This window comes from Anabrus simplex, chromosome 4 (genome assembly GCF_040414725.1).
Source record: "Anabrus simplex isolate iqAnaSimp1 chromosome 4, ASM4041472v1, whole genome shotgun sequence".
Taxonomy (NCBI): domain Eukaryota; kingdom Metazoa; phylum Arthropoda; class Insecta; order Orthoptera; family Tettigoniidae; genus Anabrus; species Anabrus simplex.
In genome coordinates this window covers 80846935-80869963 of record NC_090268.1, presented here as the reverse complement: position 1 = coordinate 80869963, position 23029 = coordinate 80846935, and positions in this window count along the sequence as shown.

The window sequence follows — 23029 nt, the reverse complement described above, 5'->3', positions numbered from 1 at the left end:
GTCCTCGTACCACTTTTCAAATTTCGTGGCAGAGTCAGGAATCGCACCTGGGCCTCCGGGAGTGTCATATAATCACACTAAACACTACACCACAGATAATATTCATTATTTTCGTTAGTGCTTATTTTATTTTCTCTTGTTTTCTTTTGCCTAATATATATTGTTTATAGTACAGAAAAAGTTTGCTGTTCTTCCCGGTGCAAACCACCCCTTATTTAATCAAATTTAACAATTGTATGGAATTATTTCCTTTCTTTCTTTCTTTCTTTCTTTCTTTCTTTCTTTCTTTCTTTCTTTCTTTCTTTCTTTGTTGTATATTCACTACCCAGATATTTAACCCTAAATGAGTCGGTCTCCCTACACACTCTCAATAGGTACCTCTTCCATTGATTCTCCACAGAATAAAACGTTTTTCGCCGTGTTTCTCTCTTTGACCCTTGTTCTTATATAGCCCCATTAGCCACCATTAAACAAGTAGTGGTATTTATATTTCTCAAAAAAAAAAAAAGGAAGAAATAACCATTGTCGTATGAGAACGCTGCCTAGAGCGGAAGAGAATTGTAACTTCTATTTCTCGCAAACATTTAAGAATAAAAGAGAAAATGAGCAAACTTCAACCCAGAGAATTTTCCCGTGCCATTCTACGTAAATGTTTTAAGTATGGATGTTCGTTACAGCAAGCAGTTACCTCCGTAAGCCCTAAATGCTTTAAAATATCGAGATAATTTTTTAGACATCATTTGAGCAAATGTCGGTTTAATTGTGCAGGGAGGGGTAGGGTGTGTTGCTATTAGTTGCTCATTAAGTGTAAATGGCGGCATGCAGACCAGCTAAATGTGTGACGTCAAAGTGCTTACTTTATAACAACACCAACTCTGTTGGTGCGACACAACGAGGCTCTGCACTATGGCCCTTCAGGGCAAGTAGAAAACCTCTCCTTCCCTTTTGAAGTCCTTGGCCTTTCTAAACATTGAAAATCCGCCTTATCTAGCTCAAGACTACCGTGTAGAGCAAAAGAGCTTGATATTAAACCTTGTGATTATAAGCCACGAAATCACAAGGACCTATATCTCAATTTCGAAATCCTTACATTTATTTACCGTAATTCGAAGTACAATAGGATTGGTCAGAAGCTTAACTTTCAATCCCTCCCAAATACTTGTACTCATAGGACCAGCAACATCCTTCACGGACATTCACCTAACATAGTAAAAAATGTTTATGCTCGACGATGCCGAAACATAAATATTATATGCCAGAAAAGTGAATCTTCATGAGGCTCATTAAGTTTCATTATGATACAGGTTCTCCACCAATCAGAGTTCATGTTTTCATTATGATACAGGTTCTCCACCAATCAGAGTTCATGTTTTCATTATGATACAGGTTCTCCACCAATCAGAGTTCATGTTTTCATTATGATACAGGTTCTCCACCAATCAGAGTTCGTGTTTTCATTATGATACAGGTTCTCCACCAATCAGAGTTCATGTTTTCATTATGATACAGGTTCTCCACCAATCAGAGTTCATGTTTTCATTATGATACAGGTTCTCCACCAATCAGAGTTCGTGTTTTCATTATGATACAGGTTCTCCACCAATCAGAGTTCATGTTTTCATTATGATACAGGTTCTCCACCAATCAGAGTTCATGTTTTCATTATGATACAGGTTCTCCACCAATCAGAGTTCATGTTTTCATTATGATACAGGTTCTCCACCAATCAGAGTTCATATTTTCATTATGATACAGGTTCTCCACCAATCAGAGTTCATGTTTTCATTATGATACAGGTTCTCCACCAATCAGAGTTCATATTTTCATTATGATACAACTGTTTGACCAATTAAGTAAGGATAGCAAAATCAAACATGTCAGACACACATATTAACATCAATGCACCTTCTACTTCCAATATTCCACAACCAGACGGCGCATTCCCGCAAATTCACTTCCTCAACTGAACAATAAACAATTTGTATTTGAAGTGAAGCTAGGTTATGATAACCTTCCATCAAAGCTTTGAAAACATATCGTCGCTGCCGGGACAAAACCTCTTACGTGAAATATTTTAGCTTAGAACTTTGGCCGGTAAGGTTCTGTCATCTAAGGTGCAATATTGTGTGAATATTGTCAAGGCATTCTCGCTCTTCATGATGTATGTGCTGCGGGTCAGTATATCTCCAAAAATGTTAACACATAGGAGGTTTCGTCCCGGCAACGACGATATGACATTGTCAAGGTTTTTTGATCCACTCAAGGAAAATCAATAATAACCCAGCGCATGCGCTCTGCTCTGCGCTGAACTGTCAAGCTACATCTCGACAAAAATTTATGAATATTTGAAAATAGAATTATAATTATCGTCGAGCATAAACAATCGTATGCAACTCGCCTATAATGGTAAGTAAGATACTCGTATGCAAATTATAAAACTCGCTTCGCTCGTTTTATTATCGTACTCGTATCTTAAATACTGCCACTATAGGCTTGTTGCATAATGTACTATTTCAACAAGTCTAGAGAGATTTGATTATTGTGATTATTATTTTACAAATTTCTTTACGTCGCACCGATGCAGATAGGTCTTATGGCGACGATGGGAGAGGAAAGGGCTAGGAGTGGGAAGGAAGCGACCGTGGCCTTAATTAAAGTACAGACAGCCCTGCAACATTTGCTTGGTCTGAAAATGAGAAACCGCGGAAAACCATCTTTAGGGCAGCCGACAGTGGGGTTCGAACCCACTATCTCCCGAATACTGGATACTGGCCGCACTTAAGCGACTGCAGCTATCGAGCTCGGTGGTGATTATCGTTTTAAGAACAAATGGCCAATCATTCTCCCTCCAACACGAATCAAAGGAAAAGATTGGAAGAGGTGAGAATGAAGGTATCGGCAATGGGAAGGGAAGGCCATCAAAGGGTTTTGAAGGGAATGCAATTGAAAGACTAACTTGGTCTCGCTAACCTAATACCATTGGGGCTGGAAGAGAACCAGAGTTGACCAATGGTGGAAGGATTGGATGGTTGAAACTGATGAGCCTCATAGAAGTGGAATAATGCCAGACTCAGCGAGGAGCCCTATGTTTACTAACCCACGCTACAAATTTCATAATTCCTGTAAATTACCCCTTTTAGTCGCCTTTTATAGTAGACAGAGTATACCGTGGATGTATTCTACCGTTCCCACCCACAGGAGGACTGCAGGGATCTGCAGACTAAATATGCATGCTTGTATGTATATGTTGCCTAGCCGAGGCGTGGTCGGTTCATTTGCAAGCATGTTGGCTCGATTCCCTATCAAGAAGTCGAAAAATTTCGGGACGAGTTTTGTACTCTCGGAAACGCCGAGGTGTCGGAATTTCGTCCTATGGGAGGCTGATATTATATTTGAGCACCTTCGTATGCTACCGGATTGAGTTAGGGACGAATCCACGAACTTGAGCTCAGAATGCCAGCGTGCTCTCTCTCTCTCTCTCTCTGAAAACCGATAGCAGTTGGAGTAACGTTAAATAGTACAGTACAGTAGTATTAGAAGTAATAGTAGTAGTAGTAGTAGTAGTAGTAGTAGTGGTGGTTGTAGTAGTATTCGTAATCACTCATAACATGAGTTGGTTGAATGGTCAGCGTAGTGCTCCTCGGTTCAGAGGGCTAGGTTTAATTACCTTGACTCGGGGACTTGTGTTTCTGCTGTCCCCAACATCCCTGTAACTTTTTTCAAACGTTATTTGTTCGGGGTGTCGACCCCTGTGGATCTTTTGCCCGTACTGGCAGCATGAACCTGCGTGTTACTGGAATGGCGGTAGTGTGGAATGTTATGTGTGAGGAAAGGAACACTAAAGACGTCACGTCCCCAGGCCAGGGATATTAATCATTACAATTTAAAAACCCTTACCAGGCCGGGAATCGAACCCGGGGCCGCCGGTTGATGGGCGGACGCGTTGCACCCTACACCGCGGGGCCCAACTCCCTGTAACTTACAAACCATTCACAACACCCTTGTCGGGGGGTCTGCCCTACAAAGGCTGCACCTGGCTAGAAAGAGCCACACGAAATTATCAAACTATAACATGAGGGATATATGTACAGTACATGGTGGTTCATCTAACTTTGCGACTTGAAATAATTCCGAAATGGAACAAGGTATTGAAGAACTGATTTTCCAGGATTGTTTCCACATAGCATGCTCACATATTGGCAAAATAAACATAAATTTACTCCAGTGAACTGAGCAAACAAAATTGATTTTTGAAAAAATCGAACGTACATATATTCCTTGCCGAATTACAAACTGGACTAATAAATGATGGATAAAAGAATTTATTTCGGGTTCCTATACCAAATACTTCTATATATATTACCGATAAAAGTGTTAGTAGATTGCGTCACTGGCGTGACGCACGTAAACGCGTAACCCGAAACCGCATACATCCACAAAAGAAACTGAAGCCAGTTTTCAGTCATTAGCTGAAATAAATGGCGTAGTACTTACAGCATTTCTTGGAAGTAAATACCTAGGTACAATGCTTTGCCGTGTGTAACACTTCAATGCCACAAAAATAATTATCGAAAGATATTGTACAGTAAATTGATTGAACAACAATGGCTCTGTAGATAACAATCTTATCGCAATGTTCCCTGAACATAACTGCATCTGCTGGAACTGTTATCCGCATTGTATTAGTACAGATAACACAGACTACCGCTGAGTTGAGCAATGAACTGTTCTGTGTTTGACATACACGTATCTACACTGCTTGCATACACGTCACAGTCCATGTTCCCACTACCGATATTAATAATGAAAATGTTAACGTAGAGCCTTCGTGGCTCAGGCGGTAGCGCACCGGCCTCTCACGGCTGAATACTGTGGTTCAAATCCCGATCACTCCATGTGAGATTTGTGCTGGCCAAAGCAGAGGCGGGACAAGTTTTTCTCCGGTTACTCCGGCTTTCTTTGTCATCTTTCATTCCAGCAACACTCTCCATTATCATTGCTCCAGAGGAGTGCGACAGGCTTCGGCAGCCTCGCCGCTAGATGGGGCTTCATTCATTCCATCCCTGACTCGGTCGAATGATTAGAAACAGGCTGTGGATTTTCATGTTAATGTTTTTCTTTAATTTCGTGTGGCTATTTCTGGCCGAGTGCCTTGTAAGGCAGACCCTCCGATGAGGGTGGGCGCCATCTGCCATTTGTAGGTAACTGCGTGTTATTGTGGTGGAGGATAGTGTTATGTCTGGTGTGAGAGTTGCAGGGATGTTGGGGATAGCACAAACACCCAGCCCCCGCGCCACTGGAATTAACCAATGAACGGCCGGGAATCGAACCCGGGACCCTCTGAACCGAAGGTCAGTACGCTGACCATTCAGCCAACGAGTCGGACGTGTTAACGTGAAACAAATTATAGTATCTATAATTTTGCGCCTAGTCGGAAATTCGACAAGGAAAATAGGTTCGTTAAGATTGGATTGGGAAGACTTGGGAGAAAGGAGACGAGCTTCTCGACTAAGTGGTATGTTCCGAGCTGTCGGTGGAGAGGTGGCGTGAAATGACATTAGTAGGCGAATAAGTTTGAGGTGTCTTTAAAAGTAGGAAAGATCACAATATGAGGATAAAGTTGGAATTCAAGAGGACAAATTGGGGCAAATATTCGTTTATAGGAAGGGGAGTTAGGGATTGGAATAACGTACCAAAGAAGATGTTCAATAAATGTCTAATTTCTTTGAATTGATTCAAGAAAATGGTAGGAACAGAACAGATGGAGGGAATCTGCCACCTGGGCGACTGTCCTAGATGCAGATCAGTAGTGACTGATTAATTGATTGATTCCATTTTAAAATATGTATATATATATATATAAAACTTTGAGTTCCCGGTCTAGAAAGCCAAGAATATCGGTCGAGAGAATTCGTCGTGCTGTCCACACGACACCTCGTAATCTGCAGACATTCGGGCTGAGCAGCGGTCGCTTGGTAGACCAAGGCCCTCCAGGGCTGTAGTGCTATGGGGTTGGTTTGTTTTGTCTGTTGTAACTTTGGGTTATTTTCTTAAGTTTCCTGGAGTACGTTTATCCTCTCATTTGTTAGGCCCCCTAAGTGTAAACAATACTGCGAAATCAGTACTTCATTACCTTGCTCTATCTTGGAATTGTTTCTAGTCGCGAAGTTGGATGAAATACTCTGTATAGGCTTCAAAGTTATTAATATACTACATCCCTCTAGGCCTGCCTTCTGTAGTATAATATCGTGTTTTTTCTGCTGTTGGTGAATTTCTTATTAGGAACGTGTTTACCGAATGACCTTAGCACTGGTTTGTCATCAAGGTAACGCGGTGGGATTTTTGAAATGCTAAGTTACATCCATGTGATTTGGATCGTACGTAAAACTGAACAGCCTATTTTGTAGCTACGGTTATTATGTCTAATAGTCGTATACAACTACAAAATTCCTTGCTTTTGAATTGAATTTTTTTGTCATATTCAGACAACATACTACTGTACCAACCACCACAAAAACGTGCAATAGTGATTACAAGCCTCCATATAAGATTGGCATCAGGAAGGGCATCCGGCCGTAAAACAGGGCCAAACCACATGTGCCGCACAGTTCGCAGCCGCGACCCCACAGGTGTGGGAAAAGCGGTAGTAGAAGAAGAAGACGAAGAAGAAGACGATTCTTACTGATATAATAAATATGGACATAAAGAAAGAGGTAGGAAAATAACTAATCAGAAAAGAAACAGAGGAAAACCGCTAAAGACAAACACGATGAGATGTGCAAGGTGAAGTGAAGGATAGGAAACAGATGTTAATGGAGGAGTTATAATTTATATTTAGTAAATATTGACTTCCTAAAAGAATACATTTGGCGACTATATGTACATGGTCGTTGCGAAGTTTTTCTGTGTAGAAGCAGAGTTACAGAGTCGCCGTCCAAGCAGTTAGTAATGAATAGGCCGCGAGGGGCGAACTCATCATTGCGTCATCATGAATTATGAGACGTTTAGCTTAATACATGAAATTGCAGCTAAATCATAAAGAGATCACAAGTTAAAATTCAAATCGCAGGAACCCGAGCTGTGGGTAGATTGCGCATCACTGCCCAGTGCTCTCTGTTCAATATTGTGCCTTGCGATAAAAGAAATTAACGTTGATTTGTGTGCAGATTTAAAAAAAATTAATGTCTTCCATATTTAGTATTTGAATTACGACTTGTCAAGATTAGTTAGCTTGCCCTTTGAGGTCTTAACTGCAATACGTTTGTAGCCATGATTTCTAAAAAATTGAGTAGATCATCTTTTATTTTTGTCTCATAGGTCTCTTGTGAGTAAATCATGTTATAGCCTCACCTTGTTCTTGGACAGAGTTCGGGCTTCGATCCTCTTAATATACGTGGATCCGTCCCTTAAAAACTTTGATCGTCCTTCGTGCTACTTTTCCTGGCATTTTACATATTTTAAATATATTCATGGTAACATGCTCTGGTAGGCGGGGAGGTGTGTGGGAGAAGTGTTGCAATTAAGATTTCCTCGAAACACTGCTATTGACTATTAAATAAAGTAAAATACATTTTGCCGAGAGTAAAAAAGGTCATCACGCTAAGTAGCCAAAAGAAGAAATGGATGTGAGCAAACATGTAAATTTAACTACTTGAATTACGTTCTTCGTACGGGTTCGGCCGTGTCGTTGTAGACATTTCAGATACATTACATCGTCACAGTTTTTTCTTTTTCTTTTTAGCAGATCGTGAGCTTTAAGGAGAGATAAAAAGGCTTTTGCTGACAAGATTCAAATTACCCGCGCTAAATTCCCGCGCAAGCGCTAGGAGAATGTTATGTATTTTGACTTTCACTTGTTCGCGGGAGAGCAGGTTCTGCAACAGCTGAAAATATTATTTTCCTCGCGTACATACGATCTAGTGAAGCTGCATCGACATACATTCGTAAATCCTTATTTTCAAGCATGAATGTAATTAAAAATAAGTTTAGAAACGGGTTCGTGCATTGTACTCTGTGTTACCAGGTATTCACCCAAGTAAAGGCTCTTCTTAAGAAAAGTGTTTTTTTGAAATCTTTTTAAGGCACCTGAGTTGAGGCTCATTATGATACAGTATAAATGACTAAACAGCGGCAAAATATTTGGAGTAAATTTCCAAAACGTTTCCGCCAAGTTTCATATTAAGTAGAAAAGTATTTGTAAAGTGTTATTATTTTTACAGTTACTTGCAGTATAATTTATTTCCATTTATGTATATCTTAATTTCATTGTCTGGAACTTTTTTTACTGTTAAATTAACCGACTATGAAAAGATATGTTAGACTATAGATGATACCGCTGATGAAGGAATGTGTGCTCTAAAAGGACGATCATGAAGCGAAACATCCCCATACTTTAACAAAGGAAATTGCGTGCATGCAAAGTTCGTCGTTATTGAACCCTGAGATCTACTGTCATCGTTTCTTCTGCTCCCCAGTATTCACTGAACCATTATTCTATCATTATTAATAAATCTGCAAACGTCATTGTGTAATAAATCCAGAGACGCCGGCTTGCCCTGAACTTTGATCCACAAAAAATTTTCCCATCACTTCACTCGATTGTCGTGTTACAAAGAACCAATGCGACAATGAGGTAAGGGATTAAACCTAGGATTTAGGACCTAGATGCCTCAGAAGCTCAGCTAATGAGAGTTTTGTACAATATGTTTGGTAGTCCTAATACCAAGCATATTTAATAAGAATAGTGTGAAAGCATTTTGTTCATTTTATCAGGAAACACCAGAAATATTTTACATACCGATATTGTACAACATGGAGTGAAGACGTTCTGGTTTATTGTCAAATGATCTCTGTAAAATATAATCTCCAGTTTCGCTTAAATCTTAGCATATTTTTTCTAAATATGTCTCCGAAACTGACTTAACTTTAGAACAGGGATTTCCAAATGGCGGCCCGCGAGATCATTTTAATAAATATTGTGAAGAATAGTTACAAGATAATATTTTATAAATCGTTCAAAAATGTATTAATTTTTATATTCATTATAGACCCAAGTCCGAACTAGTTCATTCCTTAATATTATTTCCTCTTTTTAAAAATTCACTTGATCTGAATGGATTATTTTTCATTAAAAAAAATAGAATCCAAATTTCAGATAATAATGATTTGTTTTTACGTCCCACTAACTACTTTTGATGTTTTTCGGAGACGCCGAGGTGCCGGAATTTTGTCACGCAGGAGTTCTTTTACGTGCCAGTAAATTAATCGACACGAGGCTGACGTATTTGAGTACCTTCGGAATGATATAAAATCGGACCTACCAACTTCAGAAGGCCAGCGCCTCGACCATCTGAGCCACTCAGCCCGGCTTCAAACTTCACTCTTTTATGCAATTGTAAAATAACCTTTTACCTAAGTAATTAAAATTATCAAACCTTTATTTCAATTGAATTATGCATGTTATATTTTCTTAATGGTACTTCTGTATGCCTACTATATGCAGAATTTTACGAAAACTGGCCTATTATTCAAGTGCGGCCCGCGAACATGACTAAGGTTTCCAATATGGCCCTCGAGCCCTTACAGATTGGAAACCCCTGCTCTAGAAGATGAAGATAGCAGCATTCATTAAACTAGTCAGTGGAGGGAAAAGTATGTTGTACTACTTTTATGATAAATGAAATCTCGATGTAACTTTTAGAATATTTTCTTACTATTATTCACCAGTACCCTTTTGTGAAAATAAGAGTGTGACTAAAATGCTAATACTTTAAAAAAGGTTCATGCCAAATAATACGTTAGCGTAGTTAGTCACGTGTTCTTCATGTTCTGACTGATGAACTTATTGAAGCGGAAATACCAGCCAGTATTATTTAGTATTATAATAGTGAAGATTTCATATTTTAATGAGTGAAGTGTATTCCCGACTTGGTAAATGTTTGTAGGATGGAAATCATGCTATCAAGTGTACAGTCGTCTTTCAGGAATTTGTGTGGGAATTCTTCTGTAGCTGAGCAAGCGACCAAAGTTGCGCTTTGCCCTCTTCCCCTGCCCCACTAAACAGTTCCTTCCCTGCCCCCTCCCTCCCTCACAAACGCACACGATGAAGCCCACATGTCGTGGCATTTCCATCATGACGTATTGACCCGAGAAAGAAAAGTTCTTGTGTTGGATATACCGCATTAAAACTGAACTTCATAACCTCATCTCTCAAATCTCCTGTTACAAAATGACAGCAAGATAACGTTAAAAATCATATTTCACTCCCTAAAAGTGATATTCTGCTCATTTACTTACCACATATAATCCGAATAGTTACGTGCACTGTTGGACGGACACGTTCTATAGAGGATGGCCGAAAGTTATCCAGCAGTGAGGAGATAACCTCTTGTTATCTGCTAACGATGTTGAGTGTCTTGTGTATGGTATGGCAGTTTCCACAGGAACAAGCACACGCACTGTTGGTTCATTCTTACTGGCGCCGGTCCATAAAATCGTTCCAGCTCTAGCCAACAGGATCAGTCATGTGAGCACGACTATTGCTGTTTCTTAGTGTCAACACCAACTTTAAAATTTTGCGTTATCACTCCTTTCCCTTGGTTTCAGATGTTAAAGCTGTGTGTGGAGTGTGAAGCTGTCTTGCATCTGATACCCAGTGGTCTTGATTACTCTTACAGTGTGGGGGTCATGCCACATCTCTTGCCTCTCTCTCTCTCTTTCCCGCTCCCCCTCCTTCCTCTCCCTCTCCTCGTCGCCCATTAACAAACCCTCGTCTCTTCTCTTCTTTTCTCATCCCATCCCATGGAGTGAGTGGAACACATGTGACTTCCAACTCTTATAGACACTTCAAAAAAAAGTTGGCGGGAAGGAAGGAAGAAAGATGTTAGTCCTCCACATGGGTTCAACCTTGGTACAGTAGGGGGGATTAAGGCACACATAACCTTGTAGCTGGGCGATACCAAATTTGTTACATACAAGATGTAGCTCTGTTCCTTCGCTATCAACTTCCGTCGTGATTTACTTGGTCGTGAACTGAGAAGAGGTCAAATAAACGCTTCCAGAACTGCTCCTAGACTGTTTATTGATTCCAAAATAAGGACATCTGCCTGTCAGTCTGAGTGACCACTAGGGGCGTAATGAATTTGCTACGGGCCCGCCTACCGGGCGAGTTGGCCGTGCGGTAAGGGGTGCGCGGCTGTGAGCTTGCATCCGAGAGATAGTGGGTTTGAATCCCACTGTCGGCAGGCCTGAAGATGGTTTTCTGTGGTTTCCCATTTTCACACCAGGCAAATGCTGGGACTTTATCTTAATTAAGACCACAGCTGCTTCCTTCCAACTCCTAGGCCTTTCCTATCCCCTCGTCGCCGTAAGACCTATCTGTGTCGGTGTGACGTAAAACCACTAGCAAAGAAAAACGAGCCCGCCTGCCAAAATAAAAATTCGGCCCCCCTAAAATAAAATGTAACCCTACGAATACCCACCCCCATCCGTGACGCAACAGCCCCGAAGGGCCATGGTCTACCAAGCGACCGCTGCTCAGGCCGAAGGCTGATTACGAGGTGTGTGGTCAGCACGACGGATCCTCTCGGCCGTTATTCTTGGCTTTCTAGACCGGGGCCGCTATCTCACCGTCAGATAGCTCCACAATTGTAATCACGTAGGCTGAGTGGACCTCGAATCAGTCCTCAGATGCAGGTAGAAATCCCTGACCTGGCTGGGAATCGAACCCGCGGCCTCCGGGTAAGAGGCAGGCACGCTACCCCTACACCGCGGGGCCGGCTAAAACTCTACGAATAACTAATATAAATTGAATTACAGCAGGTAGATAATAGGCAATATAAAGCCTCCGTGGCTAAGACGGCAGCGCGCCGGCCTCTCATCGCTGCGTTCCGTGGTTCAAACCTCGGTCACTCCATGTGAGATTTGTGCTGGACAAAGCAGAGGCGGGACAGGTTTTTCTCCGGGTACTCCGGTTTTCTCTGTCATATTTCATTCCAGCAACACTCTCCAATATCATTCATTTAATTTCATCTGTCATTCATTAATCATTGCCCCAGAGGAGTGCGACAGGCTTCGCCGCTAGATGGGGGCTTCATTAATTCCATTCCTGGCCCGGACGAATGACTGGAAACAGGCTGTGGATTTTCTTTTAAGATAATATGCAATATATTTCATTAATTCCATTCCTGACCCGGACGAATGACTGGAAACAGGCTGTAGATTTTCATTTCAGATAATATGCAATATATTTCATTAATTCCATTCCTGACCCGGACGAATGACTGGAAACAGGCTGTGGATTTTCATTTCATATAATATGCAATATATTTCATTAATTCTATTCCTGACCCGGACGAATGACTAGAAACAGGCTGTGGATTTTCATTTCAGATAATATGCAATATATTGTAAAATTATTATTATAAAATAATTTTTAATGTGTTTTATTTGGCTCCCTATGTGGTTCAACGGCTAAGCTGCTAAACCATACACCACTTAGTTGTTCGTACTTAAAAGTGGTTTCATTTTTCAGTAACTACAGAAGTGTAACCGATACCAGTCTCAGTTATAATAATACACTGACTGACAGAGCAAATGCAACACCAAGGAGGAGTGGTTCGAAAGGGATGAAAGTTGGGGAAAAAACAGAGACGGCACGGACGAATAATTTATGTTTATTTCAAACCGATATGCAGGTTACACAATGCGCACGGCATCGACTCAGTAGGATGTAGGACTAGCGCGAGCGGCGATGCACGCAGAAACACGTCGAGGTACAGAGTCAATAAGAGTGCGGATGGTGTCCTGAGGGATGGTTCTCCATTCTCTGTCAACCATTTGCCACAGTTGGTCGTCCGTACGAGGCTGGGGCAGAGTTTGCAAACGGCGTCCAATGAGATCCCACACGTGTTCGATTGGTGAGAGATCCGGAGAGTACGCTGGCCACGGAAGCATCTGTACACCTCGTAGAGCCTGTTGGGAGATGCGAGCAGTGTGTGGACGGGCATTATCCTGCTGAAACAGCGCATTGGGCAGCCCCTGAAGGTACGGGAGTGCCACCGGCCGCAGCACATGCTGCACGTAGCGGTGGGCATTTAACGTGCCTTGAATACGCACTAGAGGTGACGTGGAATCATACGCAATAGCGCCCCAAACCATGATGCCGCGTTGTCTAGCGGTAGGGCGCTCCACAGTTACTGCCGGATTTGACCTTTCTCCACGCCGACGCCACACTCGTCTGCGGTGACTATCACTGACAGAACAGAAGCGTGACTCATCGGAGAACACGACGTTCCGCCATTCCCTCATCCAAGTCGCTCTAGCCCGGCACCATGCCAGGCGTGCACGTCTATGCTGAGGAGTCAATGGTAGTCTTCTGAGCGGACGCCGGGAGTGCAGGCCTCCTTCAACCAATCGACGGGAAATTGTTCTGGTCGATATTGGAACAGCCAGGGTGTCTTGCACATGCTGAAGAATGGCGGTTGACGTGGCGTGCGGGGCTGCCACCGCTTGGCGGCGGATGCGCCGATCCTCGCGTGCTGACGTCACTCGGGCTGCGCCTGGACCCCTCGCACGTGCCACATGTCCCTGCGCCAACCATCTTCGCCACAGGCGCTGCACCGTGGACACATCCCTATGGGTATCGGCTGCGATTTGACGAAGCGACCAACCTGCCCTTCTCAGCCCGATCACCATACCCCTCGTAAAGTCGTCTGTCTGCTGGAAATGCCTCCGTTGACAGCGGCCTGGCATTCTTAGCTATACACGTGTCCTGTGGCACACGACAACACGTTCTACAATGACTGTCGGCTGAGAAATCACGGTACGAAGTGGGCCATTCGCCAACGCCGTGTCCCATTTATCGTTCGCTACGTGCACAGCACAGCGGCGCATTTCACATCATGAGCATACCTCAGTGACGTCAGTCTACCCTGCAATTGGCATAAAGTTCTGACCACTTCTTCTTGGTGTTGCATTTGCTCTGTCAGTCAGTGTATATCCGATTACAACACAGGAAAATATACGAAAAAATTAAATAAAAAACTGTTCACATAAAATTTGAAAAATATCAAACAGCACAACTGATACGTGTTCGCTCGAAGAGAGCTCGTTCGAAACTGAATTGAGTGAGAGTTACTACACCAACTTCTTATTGGCATTATACACTGTAGCCGAATAAATGTGTGATAAAAGTTAAGTGTTCAGCAAAATTTGTGCTTAAGATGATCTGAGATGCACTACATATCAAGGAAGTATCATTTTCTAAGTATACGATATTTTGGTCTCAATTTTCATTGCTCTACTTATTTTTAAATAAGTTGGTGTAGGTCTTTTGTGAGGGGCGTATCGCGGTGTTGCAAGAGATGGGCAGATGGCAAGGAGAAGCATTGTTTACAGCTACTAGATGGCAATTCGTATACGTACAAATTGTAAAACAAACTGGTTCGAGTGATTCTACAAAACTGCCCGGAGCATTTCCATGCAGAATAACATTAGGCTATATTTATTTATTTATTTATTTATTTATTTATTTATTTATTTATTTATTTATTTATTTATTTATTTATTTATTTATTTATTTATTTATTTATTTATTTATTTATTTATTTATTTATTTATTTATTTATTTATTTATTTATTTATTTATTTATTTATTTATTTATTTATTTATTTATTTATTTATTTATTTATTTATTTATTTATTTATTTATTTATTTATTTATTTATTTATTTATTTATTTATTTATTTATTTATTTATTTATTTATTTATTTATTTATTTATTTATTTATTTATTTATTTATTTATTTATTTATTTATTTATTTATTTATTTATTTATTTATTTATTTATTTATTTATTTATTTATTTATTTATTTATTTATTTATTTATTTATTTATTTATTTATTTATTTATTTATTTATTTATTTATTTATTTATTTATTTATTTATTTATTTATTTATTTATTTATTTATTTATTTATTTATTTATTTATTTATTTATTTATTTATTTATTTATTTATTTATTTATTTATTTATTTATTTATTTATTTATTTATTTATTTATTTATTTATTTATTTATTTATTTATTTATTTATTTATTTATTTATTTATTTATTTATTTATTTATTTATTTATTTATTTATTTATTTATTTATTTATTTATTTATTTATTTATTTATTTATTTATTTATTTATTTATTTATTTATTTATTTATTTATTTATTTATTTATTTATTTATTTATTTATTTATTTATTTATTTATTTATTTATTTATTTATTTATTTATTTATTTATTTATTTATTTATTTATTTATTTATTTATTTATTTATTTATTTATTTATTTATTTATTTATTTATTTATTTATTTATTTATTTATTTATTTATTTATTTATTTATTTATTTATTTATTTATTTATTTATTTATTTATTTATTTATTTATTTATTTATTTATTTATTTATTTATTTATTTATTTATTTATTTATTTATTTATTTATTTATTTATTTATTTATTTATTTATTTATTTATTTATTTATTTATTTATTTATTTATTTATTTATTTATTTATTTATTATGTGATCTGTTTGCTTGTTATATTTTCACTTAGTTATCGGGTGAGGTGAGCTTTAGGGAGGGACGGAGGGAGGTGGGGCTGCGATTGCTTTAAAAAAATTAAAAAAATTGCAGCTGGGGTAACGAATGTGTTCACCGCCCGCCACTGCCGTGTACTATCCTGCGATTGTTACCACCTGTTCTAGGCAGCGATCATTCTCGCTTACTTCCAACGTATGAATAAGATATTTTGAGTCCACCCAGTTTTCACTCCCGTAAAGCAAATTTGGTCTGAAAACAGACCGATGTAAAGATAGTTTCGTCCGAAAGCTGACTTCCTTCTTATAGAATACTGTCGATCGCAACTACGAGCTCACTGCATTCGTTTTGCTGCACCTTGATTCAGTCTCACAGTACTACTAAAAACAAACCCCATGACATTAGAACCTGACGGGCCTTGGCCTTCCAAGCGACCGCTCTTCAGCCCGAAGGGCTGCAGAATATGAGGTAACGTGTGGTCCGTGCGACGAAATCTCTCTGCCGTTATTCTTCGTTTTCTAGACTTTCAAATAGCTCCTCAAGAGTAATCACGTAGCCTGAGTGGGCCTCGAACCAACCCACAGGTCCAGCTGACATGGCCGAGGCCTCCAGATGAGAGGCAGGCTCGGTACCCCTAAACCACGGGCCCGGCTCACAATACTATTATCCTTGGAGAATTAACATCCTAAATACTTTGCAGCTTTGTATTCCCAACCTGACATTCAAATTCAAATTCAATTCTCTTCGTACCTACTGACATCACTTTAGTCTTGAAAAAGTTAATTTTCATATCAGACTCATTGCTCCTATTTGAAAGTTCCAAGATATTAGATCGCAATCTGCCGTTAAGATCAATTCGTCGGCACAGGCCAAACTGCTTACTACACTTGCACCTAACTGAATCCCTCCCTGCCAATTTATATCTTTCAGTAGATGAAAATCCACAGCTTGTTTCCTGTCATTTGACCGGGTCAGGAATGGAATGAATGAAGCCTCCATGTAGCGGCGAGGATAGGCAATGTGCCGGCTGCCGAAGCCTGTCGCACTCCTCTGGGGCGATGATTAATGAATGGCAGATGAAATGAAATGATAATGGAGAGTGTTGCTGGAATGAAAGATGACAGAGAAAAGCGGAGTACCCGGAGAAAAACCTGTCCCGCCTCCGCTTTGTCCAGCACAAATCACACTTGGAGTGACCGAGATTTGAACCACGGTATCCAGCGGTGAGAGGCCGACGCGCTGCCGCCTGAGCCACGGAGGCTCCCCTTTCAGTAGATGATCCATGTAAACTATGAACAACAAAGATGAAAGATTACAGCCTTGTCTAACCCCTGTAAGTATCTTGAACCAAGAACACTCATTCTACCATCAGCCGGGCTGAGTGGCTCATACTGTAGAGCGCTGGCCTTCTGAACCCAACTTGGCAAGTTCGATCCTTACTCGGTCCGCTGGTATTTGAAGGTGCTCAAATACGTCAGCTTCGTGCTAGTAGATTTACTGCCACGTAAAGAACTCCTGCGGGACACAATTTCGGCACAACTGCGTCTCCTAAAACCGTAAAATTACAGTAGTTAATGGGAGGTAAAGTTATTATTATTATTATTATTATTATTATTATTATTATTATTATTATTATTATTATTATACCGTCAGTTCTCAGCCCAGTCCAATTGTCAACATTAGTGCCTTTTCCGTCTTAATTCTTAAAATCGTGGCAGGTTCCCTTCGTCTAAATTTGATTTCTAATTCCCACCGGATAATTTATTTCAATTGTCCTGAACATTTTGTGATCACCTGTTATTATTGGAAGGCATTTTTCCCACACCCTGGAAGATATAATCACACCGAGAAATGTGTGTCTGAACATGCACATGAAAGATCGTTTTTGCTCGTTGCTTTACGTCGCACCGACACAGATAGGTCTTATGGCGACGATGGTACAGGAGAGGGCTAGGAGTGCGAAGGAAGCGTCCGTAGCCTTAATTAAGGTACAGTCCCAGCATTTGCCTGGTGTGAAAATGGGAAACCACAGAAAGCCATCTTCAGAGCTGCCGACAATTGGGTTCAAACCCACTATCTCCCGAATACTGGATACTGGCCGCACTTAAGCGACTGCAGCTATCGAGCTCGGTCATGAAAGATCTAACTAAACTTGCTCAGGAACAGGAAACGGCTCTGCAACTGAGGAAATGTTGCGTTAATTTTATTAACTAGTAACGAAACAACAGATTCCAATAACAACTACACAATATGCTTAAAAGTTAGTTCAACGAGAATGTATCTACCGTACTCAATCGGACTGGAATAATCTTGAAATTATAGGGTAGAAAATTTAAAGTGGTCCGCCTCTGTGATGTAGTGGTTAATGTGATTAGCTGCCACCCCCGGAGGCCCGGGTTCGATTCCCGGCTCTGCCACGAAATTTGAAAAGTGGTACGAGGGCTAGAACGGGTTCTACTCAGCCTCAGGAGGTCAACTGTGTAGAGGTGGGTTCGATTCCCACCTCAGCCATCCTGGAAGTGGTTTTCCGTAGTTTCCCACGTCTCCTCCAGGCAAATGCCGGGATGGTACCTAACTTAAGGCCACGGCCACTTCCTTCCCTCTTCCTTGTCTATCCCTTCCAATCATCCCATCCCCCACCAGGGCCCCTGTCCTATAGCAGGTGAGGCCGCCTTGGAGAGGTACTGGTCATTCTCCCCAGTTTCATCCCCGACCCGATGTCTGAAACTCCAGGACACTGCCCTTGAGGCGGTAGAGGTGGGATCCCTCGCTAAGTCCGAGGGAAAAGCCAACCCTGGAGGGTAAGCAGATTAAGTAGAAGAAGAAGAAATTTAAAGTGTCGCACAAATTATACTCTAAGCCGTAACTGCTTACCATTTATTTTCACAAAAGCTACTCAAATGTTTAGAAACGTAAATAAAGTTGCTTTTTCGCTTCATATAGCACAGCTGTTGTATTTGCCAAGTTTTCATATTGTTGAACCCAGTAGATTAAGGTCGTTTTCCATTTGGTCATTTTAGTTACATCTGTTTTATAATAATAATAATAATAATAATAATAATAATGGCGTGTGGCCTCCAAAGAGACCTGGTGCAGGTCTTTCGAGTTGACGCCGAATGGGTGACCAGCTCGTCTGTGAGGATGAGGCTCTACCTGTGATCAGTTCTAACAAAACAAACAAACACACACACACACACACACACAGAGAGAGAGAGAGAGAGAGAGAGAGAGAGAGTTCCCGATCTATTGAAATTTACCAATAAATATTAAAATCCCTGACCCGGCCGAGAATCGAACCCGGGGTCGCCTGGGTCAAGGGTCAGCATACTGACCATTTATCCATGGAACAGGAAATAATAATAATAATAATAATAATAATAATAATGAAATGGCGTATGGCTTTTAGTGCCGGGAGTGTCCAAGGACATGTTCGGCTCGCCAAATGCAGGTCTTTCGACTTGACACCCGAAGGCGACCTGCGCGTCGTGATGAGGATGAAATGATGATGAAGACGACACATACACCCAGGCCCCGTGCCAGAGAAATTAATCAATGATGGTTAAAATTCCCGACCCTGCCGGGAATCGAACCCAGGACTCCTGTGGCCAAAGGCCAGCACGCTAACCATTTATCCATGGAGCCGGGCAATAATAATAATAATAATAATAATAATAATAATAATAATAATAATAATAATAATAATAATAATAATATGCATACATCATCATTATAGATCGTTATGTTTTTTCAGCGTTCAGTCTGCAAGCCTCTGTGAATTTAGTAAACGTCGCCACAATCCTCGATTTGCAGCTAGTGGTGTAGTCTCGTTTAGTTCTATACCTCTTCTCTTTAAATCGTTAGAAACCGAGTCTAACCATCGTCGTCTTGGTCTCCCTCTACTTCTCTTACCCTCCATAACAGAGTCCATTATTCTCCTAGGTAACCTATCCTCCTCCATTCGCCTCATATGACCACACCACCGAATGCGGCTCATGCATACAGCTTCATCCATCGAGTTCATTCCCAACTTGGCTTTTATCTCCTCGTTCTGAATATGCTGCTGCCATTGTTCCCACCTGTTTGTACCGGCAATCAATTCTCGCTGCTTCCATGTCTGTTACTTCTAACTTACAAATAACATATCCTGAGTCCACCCAGCTTTCACCCGCGTAAATCAAAGTTGGCCTGAAAACAGACCGATGTAAAGATAGTTTCGTCCGGGAGCTGACTTCCTTCTTACAAAATACTCTTAATAATAATAATAATAATAACAATAATAATAATAATAATAATAATAATAATAATAATAATAATAATAATAATAATAATAATAATAATAATAATAATGCGGCGGTATTTGTTAACAGCAACAATTGTAAATAACTGAAGACACGCCATAATGTGCAAATCATACATTTGTTAAACTTAATAACTAACTAGAGGCGCGCGGCTGTGAGCTTGCATCCGGGAGATAGTAGGTTCGAATCCCACTATCGGCAGCCCTGAAAATGGTTTTCCGTGGCTTCCCATTTTCACACCAGGCAAATGCTGGGGCTGTACCTTAATTAAGGCCACGGCCGCTTCCTTCCAACTCCTAGGCCTTTCCTATCCCATCGTCGCCATAAGACGTATCTGTGTCGGTGCGACATAAAGCCCCTAGCAAAAAAAAACTAATTGCAGATAGAAACTACGTTGGAAGTTAAATGGCTTTTTGTCGTGGAAATTATTCTTGTAGCGAGTTTTGATTGCCAAGTAGTATTGTCACAGAACAAGGCAGCGGTCACATAATACGGCGAGGTTGTCTTACTCTTGCAGCTTCTGTACTTTTGGTATACATTCTTTCTTCTGTGCGTGTATAATTATGATAATGACTGAGATATGTTCTCTTCATTGATCGTGGACGTATTGGGCGAGCTCTGCTCCCTATTTACAACTCGCCACAGAGAGACACAAATAGCCATGGCGCGGCGCTTCGTGATGGTTGACGCCACAGAAGAATATTTAGCCTGGTTGAAAACTTAGCTGAAAAAATAAATAAATCATATATTCTTTTTCGGCATCCTTGTCCAGTTCACTTATTCACTAGTGTTGCAAGTAGAAATCGCAATGCGTTTTAAGGAAAAACATGCACGTGACGTCTGTGGACGGTGAGAAAGATGAGGCAGAATCAGTTTCTCGTCATGTTGGTAATATCTCATCAGTTATCCATGTACTGCATCCTAGCTTTTGAAGTGGTTTTGGCTTCTAACCTGTAGAGGAAATGTTTGTTGGTTATAAAGTCACTAATATGAGTTTGTTATTTATGTTTATTGGTTATTTTCTTGGTTTGCGGACAAATCAACATCAGAATTGCGCCTCTCAGATAGGCAGTTATTTATCGCGAACCAACGTATTTGACTATCATCTAGAGACAGGGATGGCTATATATAGCCTATATAGTCAGAATATGCACTCCGTATCATTCCGCACCATTCGGCGCGTGTTTTTATAAGTCGAAAACAATGTAATTTCTCTAATTGTCCTAAGTGTATTGCAATGGTACCGTTGTTCCGGGCGAATCTCTTTTCGGTGATACATCATAGGTAGGAATTTTTATTCTGATGTCGATATGAAGCAAATTAAGGCATCACATTTTCTACCCCATATAACTTCGTCCATGAAGATACAAGGGCAAATGCCGGGCTGAGTGGCTCAGACGGTTAAGGCGCTGGCCTTCTAACCCCAACTTGGCAGGTTCGATCCTGGCTCAGTCCGGTGGTATTTGAAGGTGCTCAAATAGGACAGCTTCGTGTCGGTAGATTTACTGGCATGTAAAAGAACTCCTGCGGGACTAAATTCCGGCACCTCGGCGTCTCCGAAGACCGTAAAAGTAGTTAGTGGGACGAAAAGCAAATAACATTATTATTATTATTATTATTATTATTATTATTATTATTAGAAGGGCAATCGTTGTGGTACCGTCATCTCCAGCTCAGAGACAGCTTTTTAACCACGTGAAGGCAGGGGGTTTGGAATTAGAGCTGTGCAATGAGCAGATCTGCGCTCACGCCGTCTCCGCTTGTACACGCATGCACAGAAATGGTGTCCTGATATAAACATAGCATGGCATCTCCGCACCTCCTCACTTAACGCAATGCTGCAGGTAGACAGCCCGCTACAAGACCGTTGTGATTGAAATGGGCGCAGTGGTGCACAGCTCCATACTCGTAGTATTAAAGAAGTGTAAGGAGGAGCATTGCTTGTGCCATTGCACGGTGTTGACACATTCCTGCATTCCTTTCTCCTTCCCTTCGCTTCAGGCTCACTTGTTCGTACTCGTATACGAGTACCAATACACACACTGTACCTTCAGCACTACCCGTTCACTTCCTTCCCCTCCTTTTCAGTACTGGAGTGGGGCAGTTTTGGTTGTTTATGTTGGGACACCATTTCTGTGCATGCGTGTACTATCCAGCTCATTGGGTCAGAGAACAAGCCTGCTTCTAGAACGAACCGACTGATTCATAAATGAACGAGTATGGAGAGCTCGAACCAGACTCATTGTTGCTCAGTCGAAATGGACTGTATTTGAAAGTGAGCCGTGTGAGTCCACCTAAACTTGAAACTGTATAACAGGCTCCGTATACCAGACCGTTCAATTGTTCAGTAGCTTGGTGGGTGATTAGACTGCTAGTTGTTTCCGCATAGCGCGTGTGCTTTACGAGAAAGATGTGCGGAGAGCTAATGCATGTGGCAACAGTGTACCATTGAGTGAGTCGATTGAACTTCAGAGTTTCCGAGCTGTTCGACCTGTCCAGACGTCTTGTTTCTGCTCATTGTGATCAGACAGTTCGGGAGGCTCATTTGTTCAGTGAAGTTGAACGCCTTTTCATGTTCGCTCCTTCCAAACAGAGTGCTCGAGCGGGAAGCTCTGAACGAGTCTAGAGTGACAGAGACACATTTCTTGTGAATGAGTTTGAGTGAGTCTACACTTTGTTTTGCACAGCTCTATACCCGTAATATTAAAAGAAGTGCTTTGAGAGATAGAGCTGGAGGGGGGAGCATTGGATGTGCCATTGCACGGTGTTGATACATTTCTGCATTCCTTTCTCCTTCCCTTCGCTTGCGACTCACTTGTTCATTCGTACATACCGCTGAAGTTTAGTAACTTCCAGCAACACGAGCCGGCCAGCAGGCTTATCTCCATGGCAACCGCAGTGGATTCGCCCACGTTTTGTCGTACGTACGACGCTGTAACTGGTGTAAAACCTTCAATTAGTATGTTTAATATATTTTAATTATAGTTTATTTAATGCTAAATTATCTTGTATTAAGTGTTAAATATGATTAATATACGATTTCCCTGTAAATATGTAGTATAGATTTGTACAACCTCAAATACGTATTGTGTATAACATCAAAATCCATAGAGTCGAAAGCGGTAGAAAATTC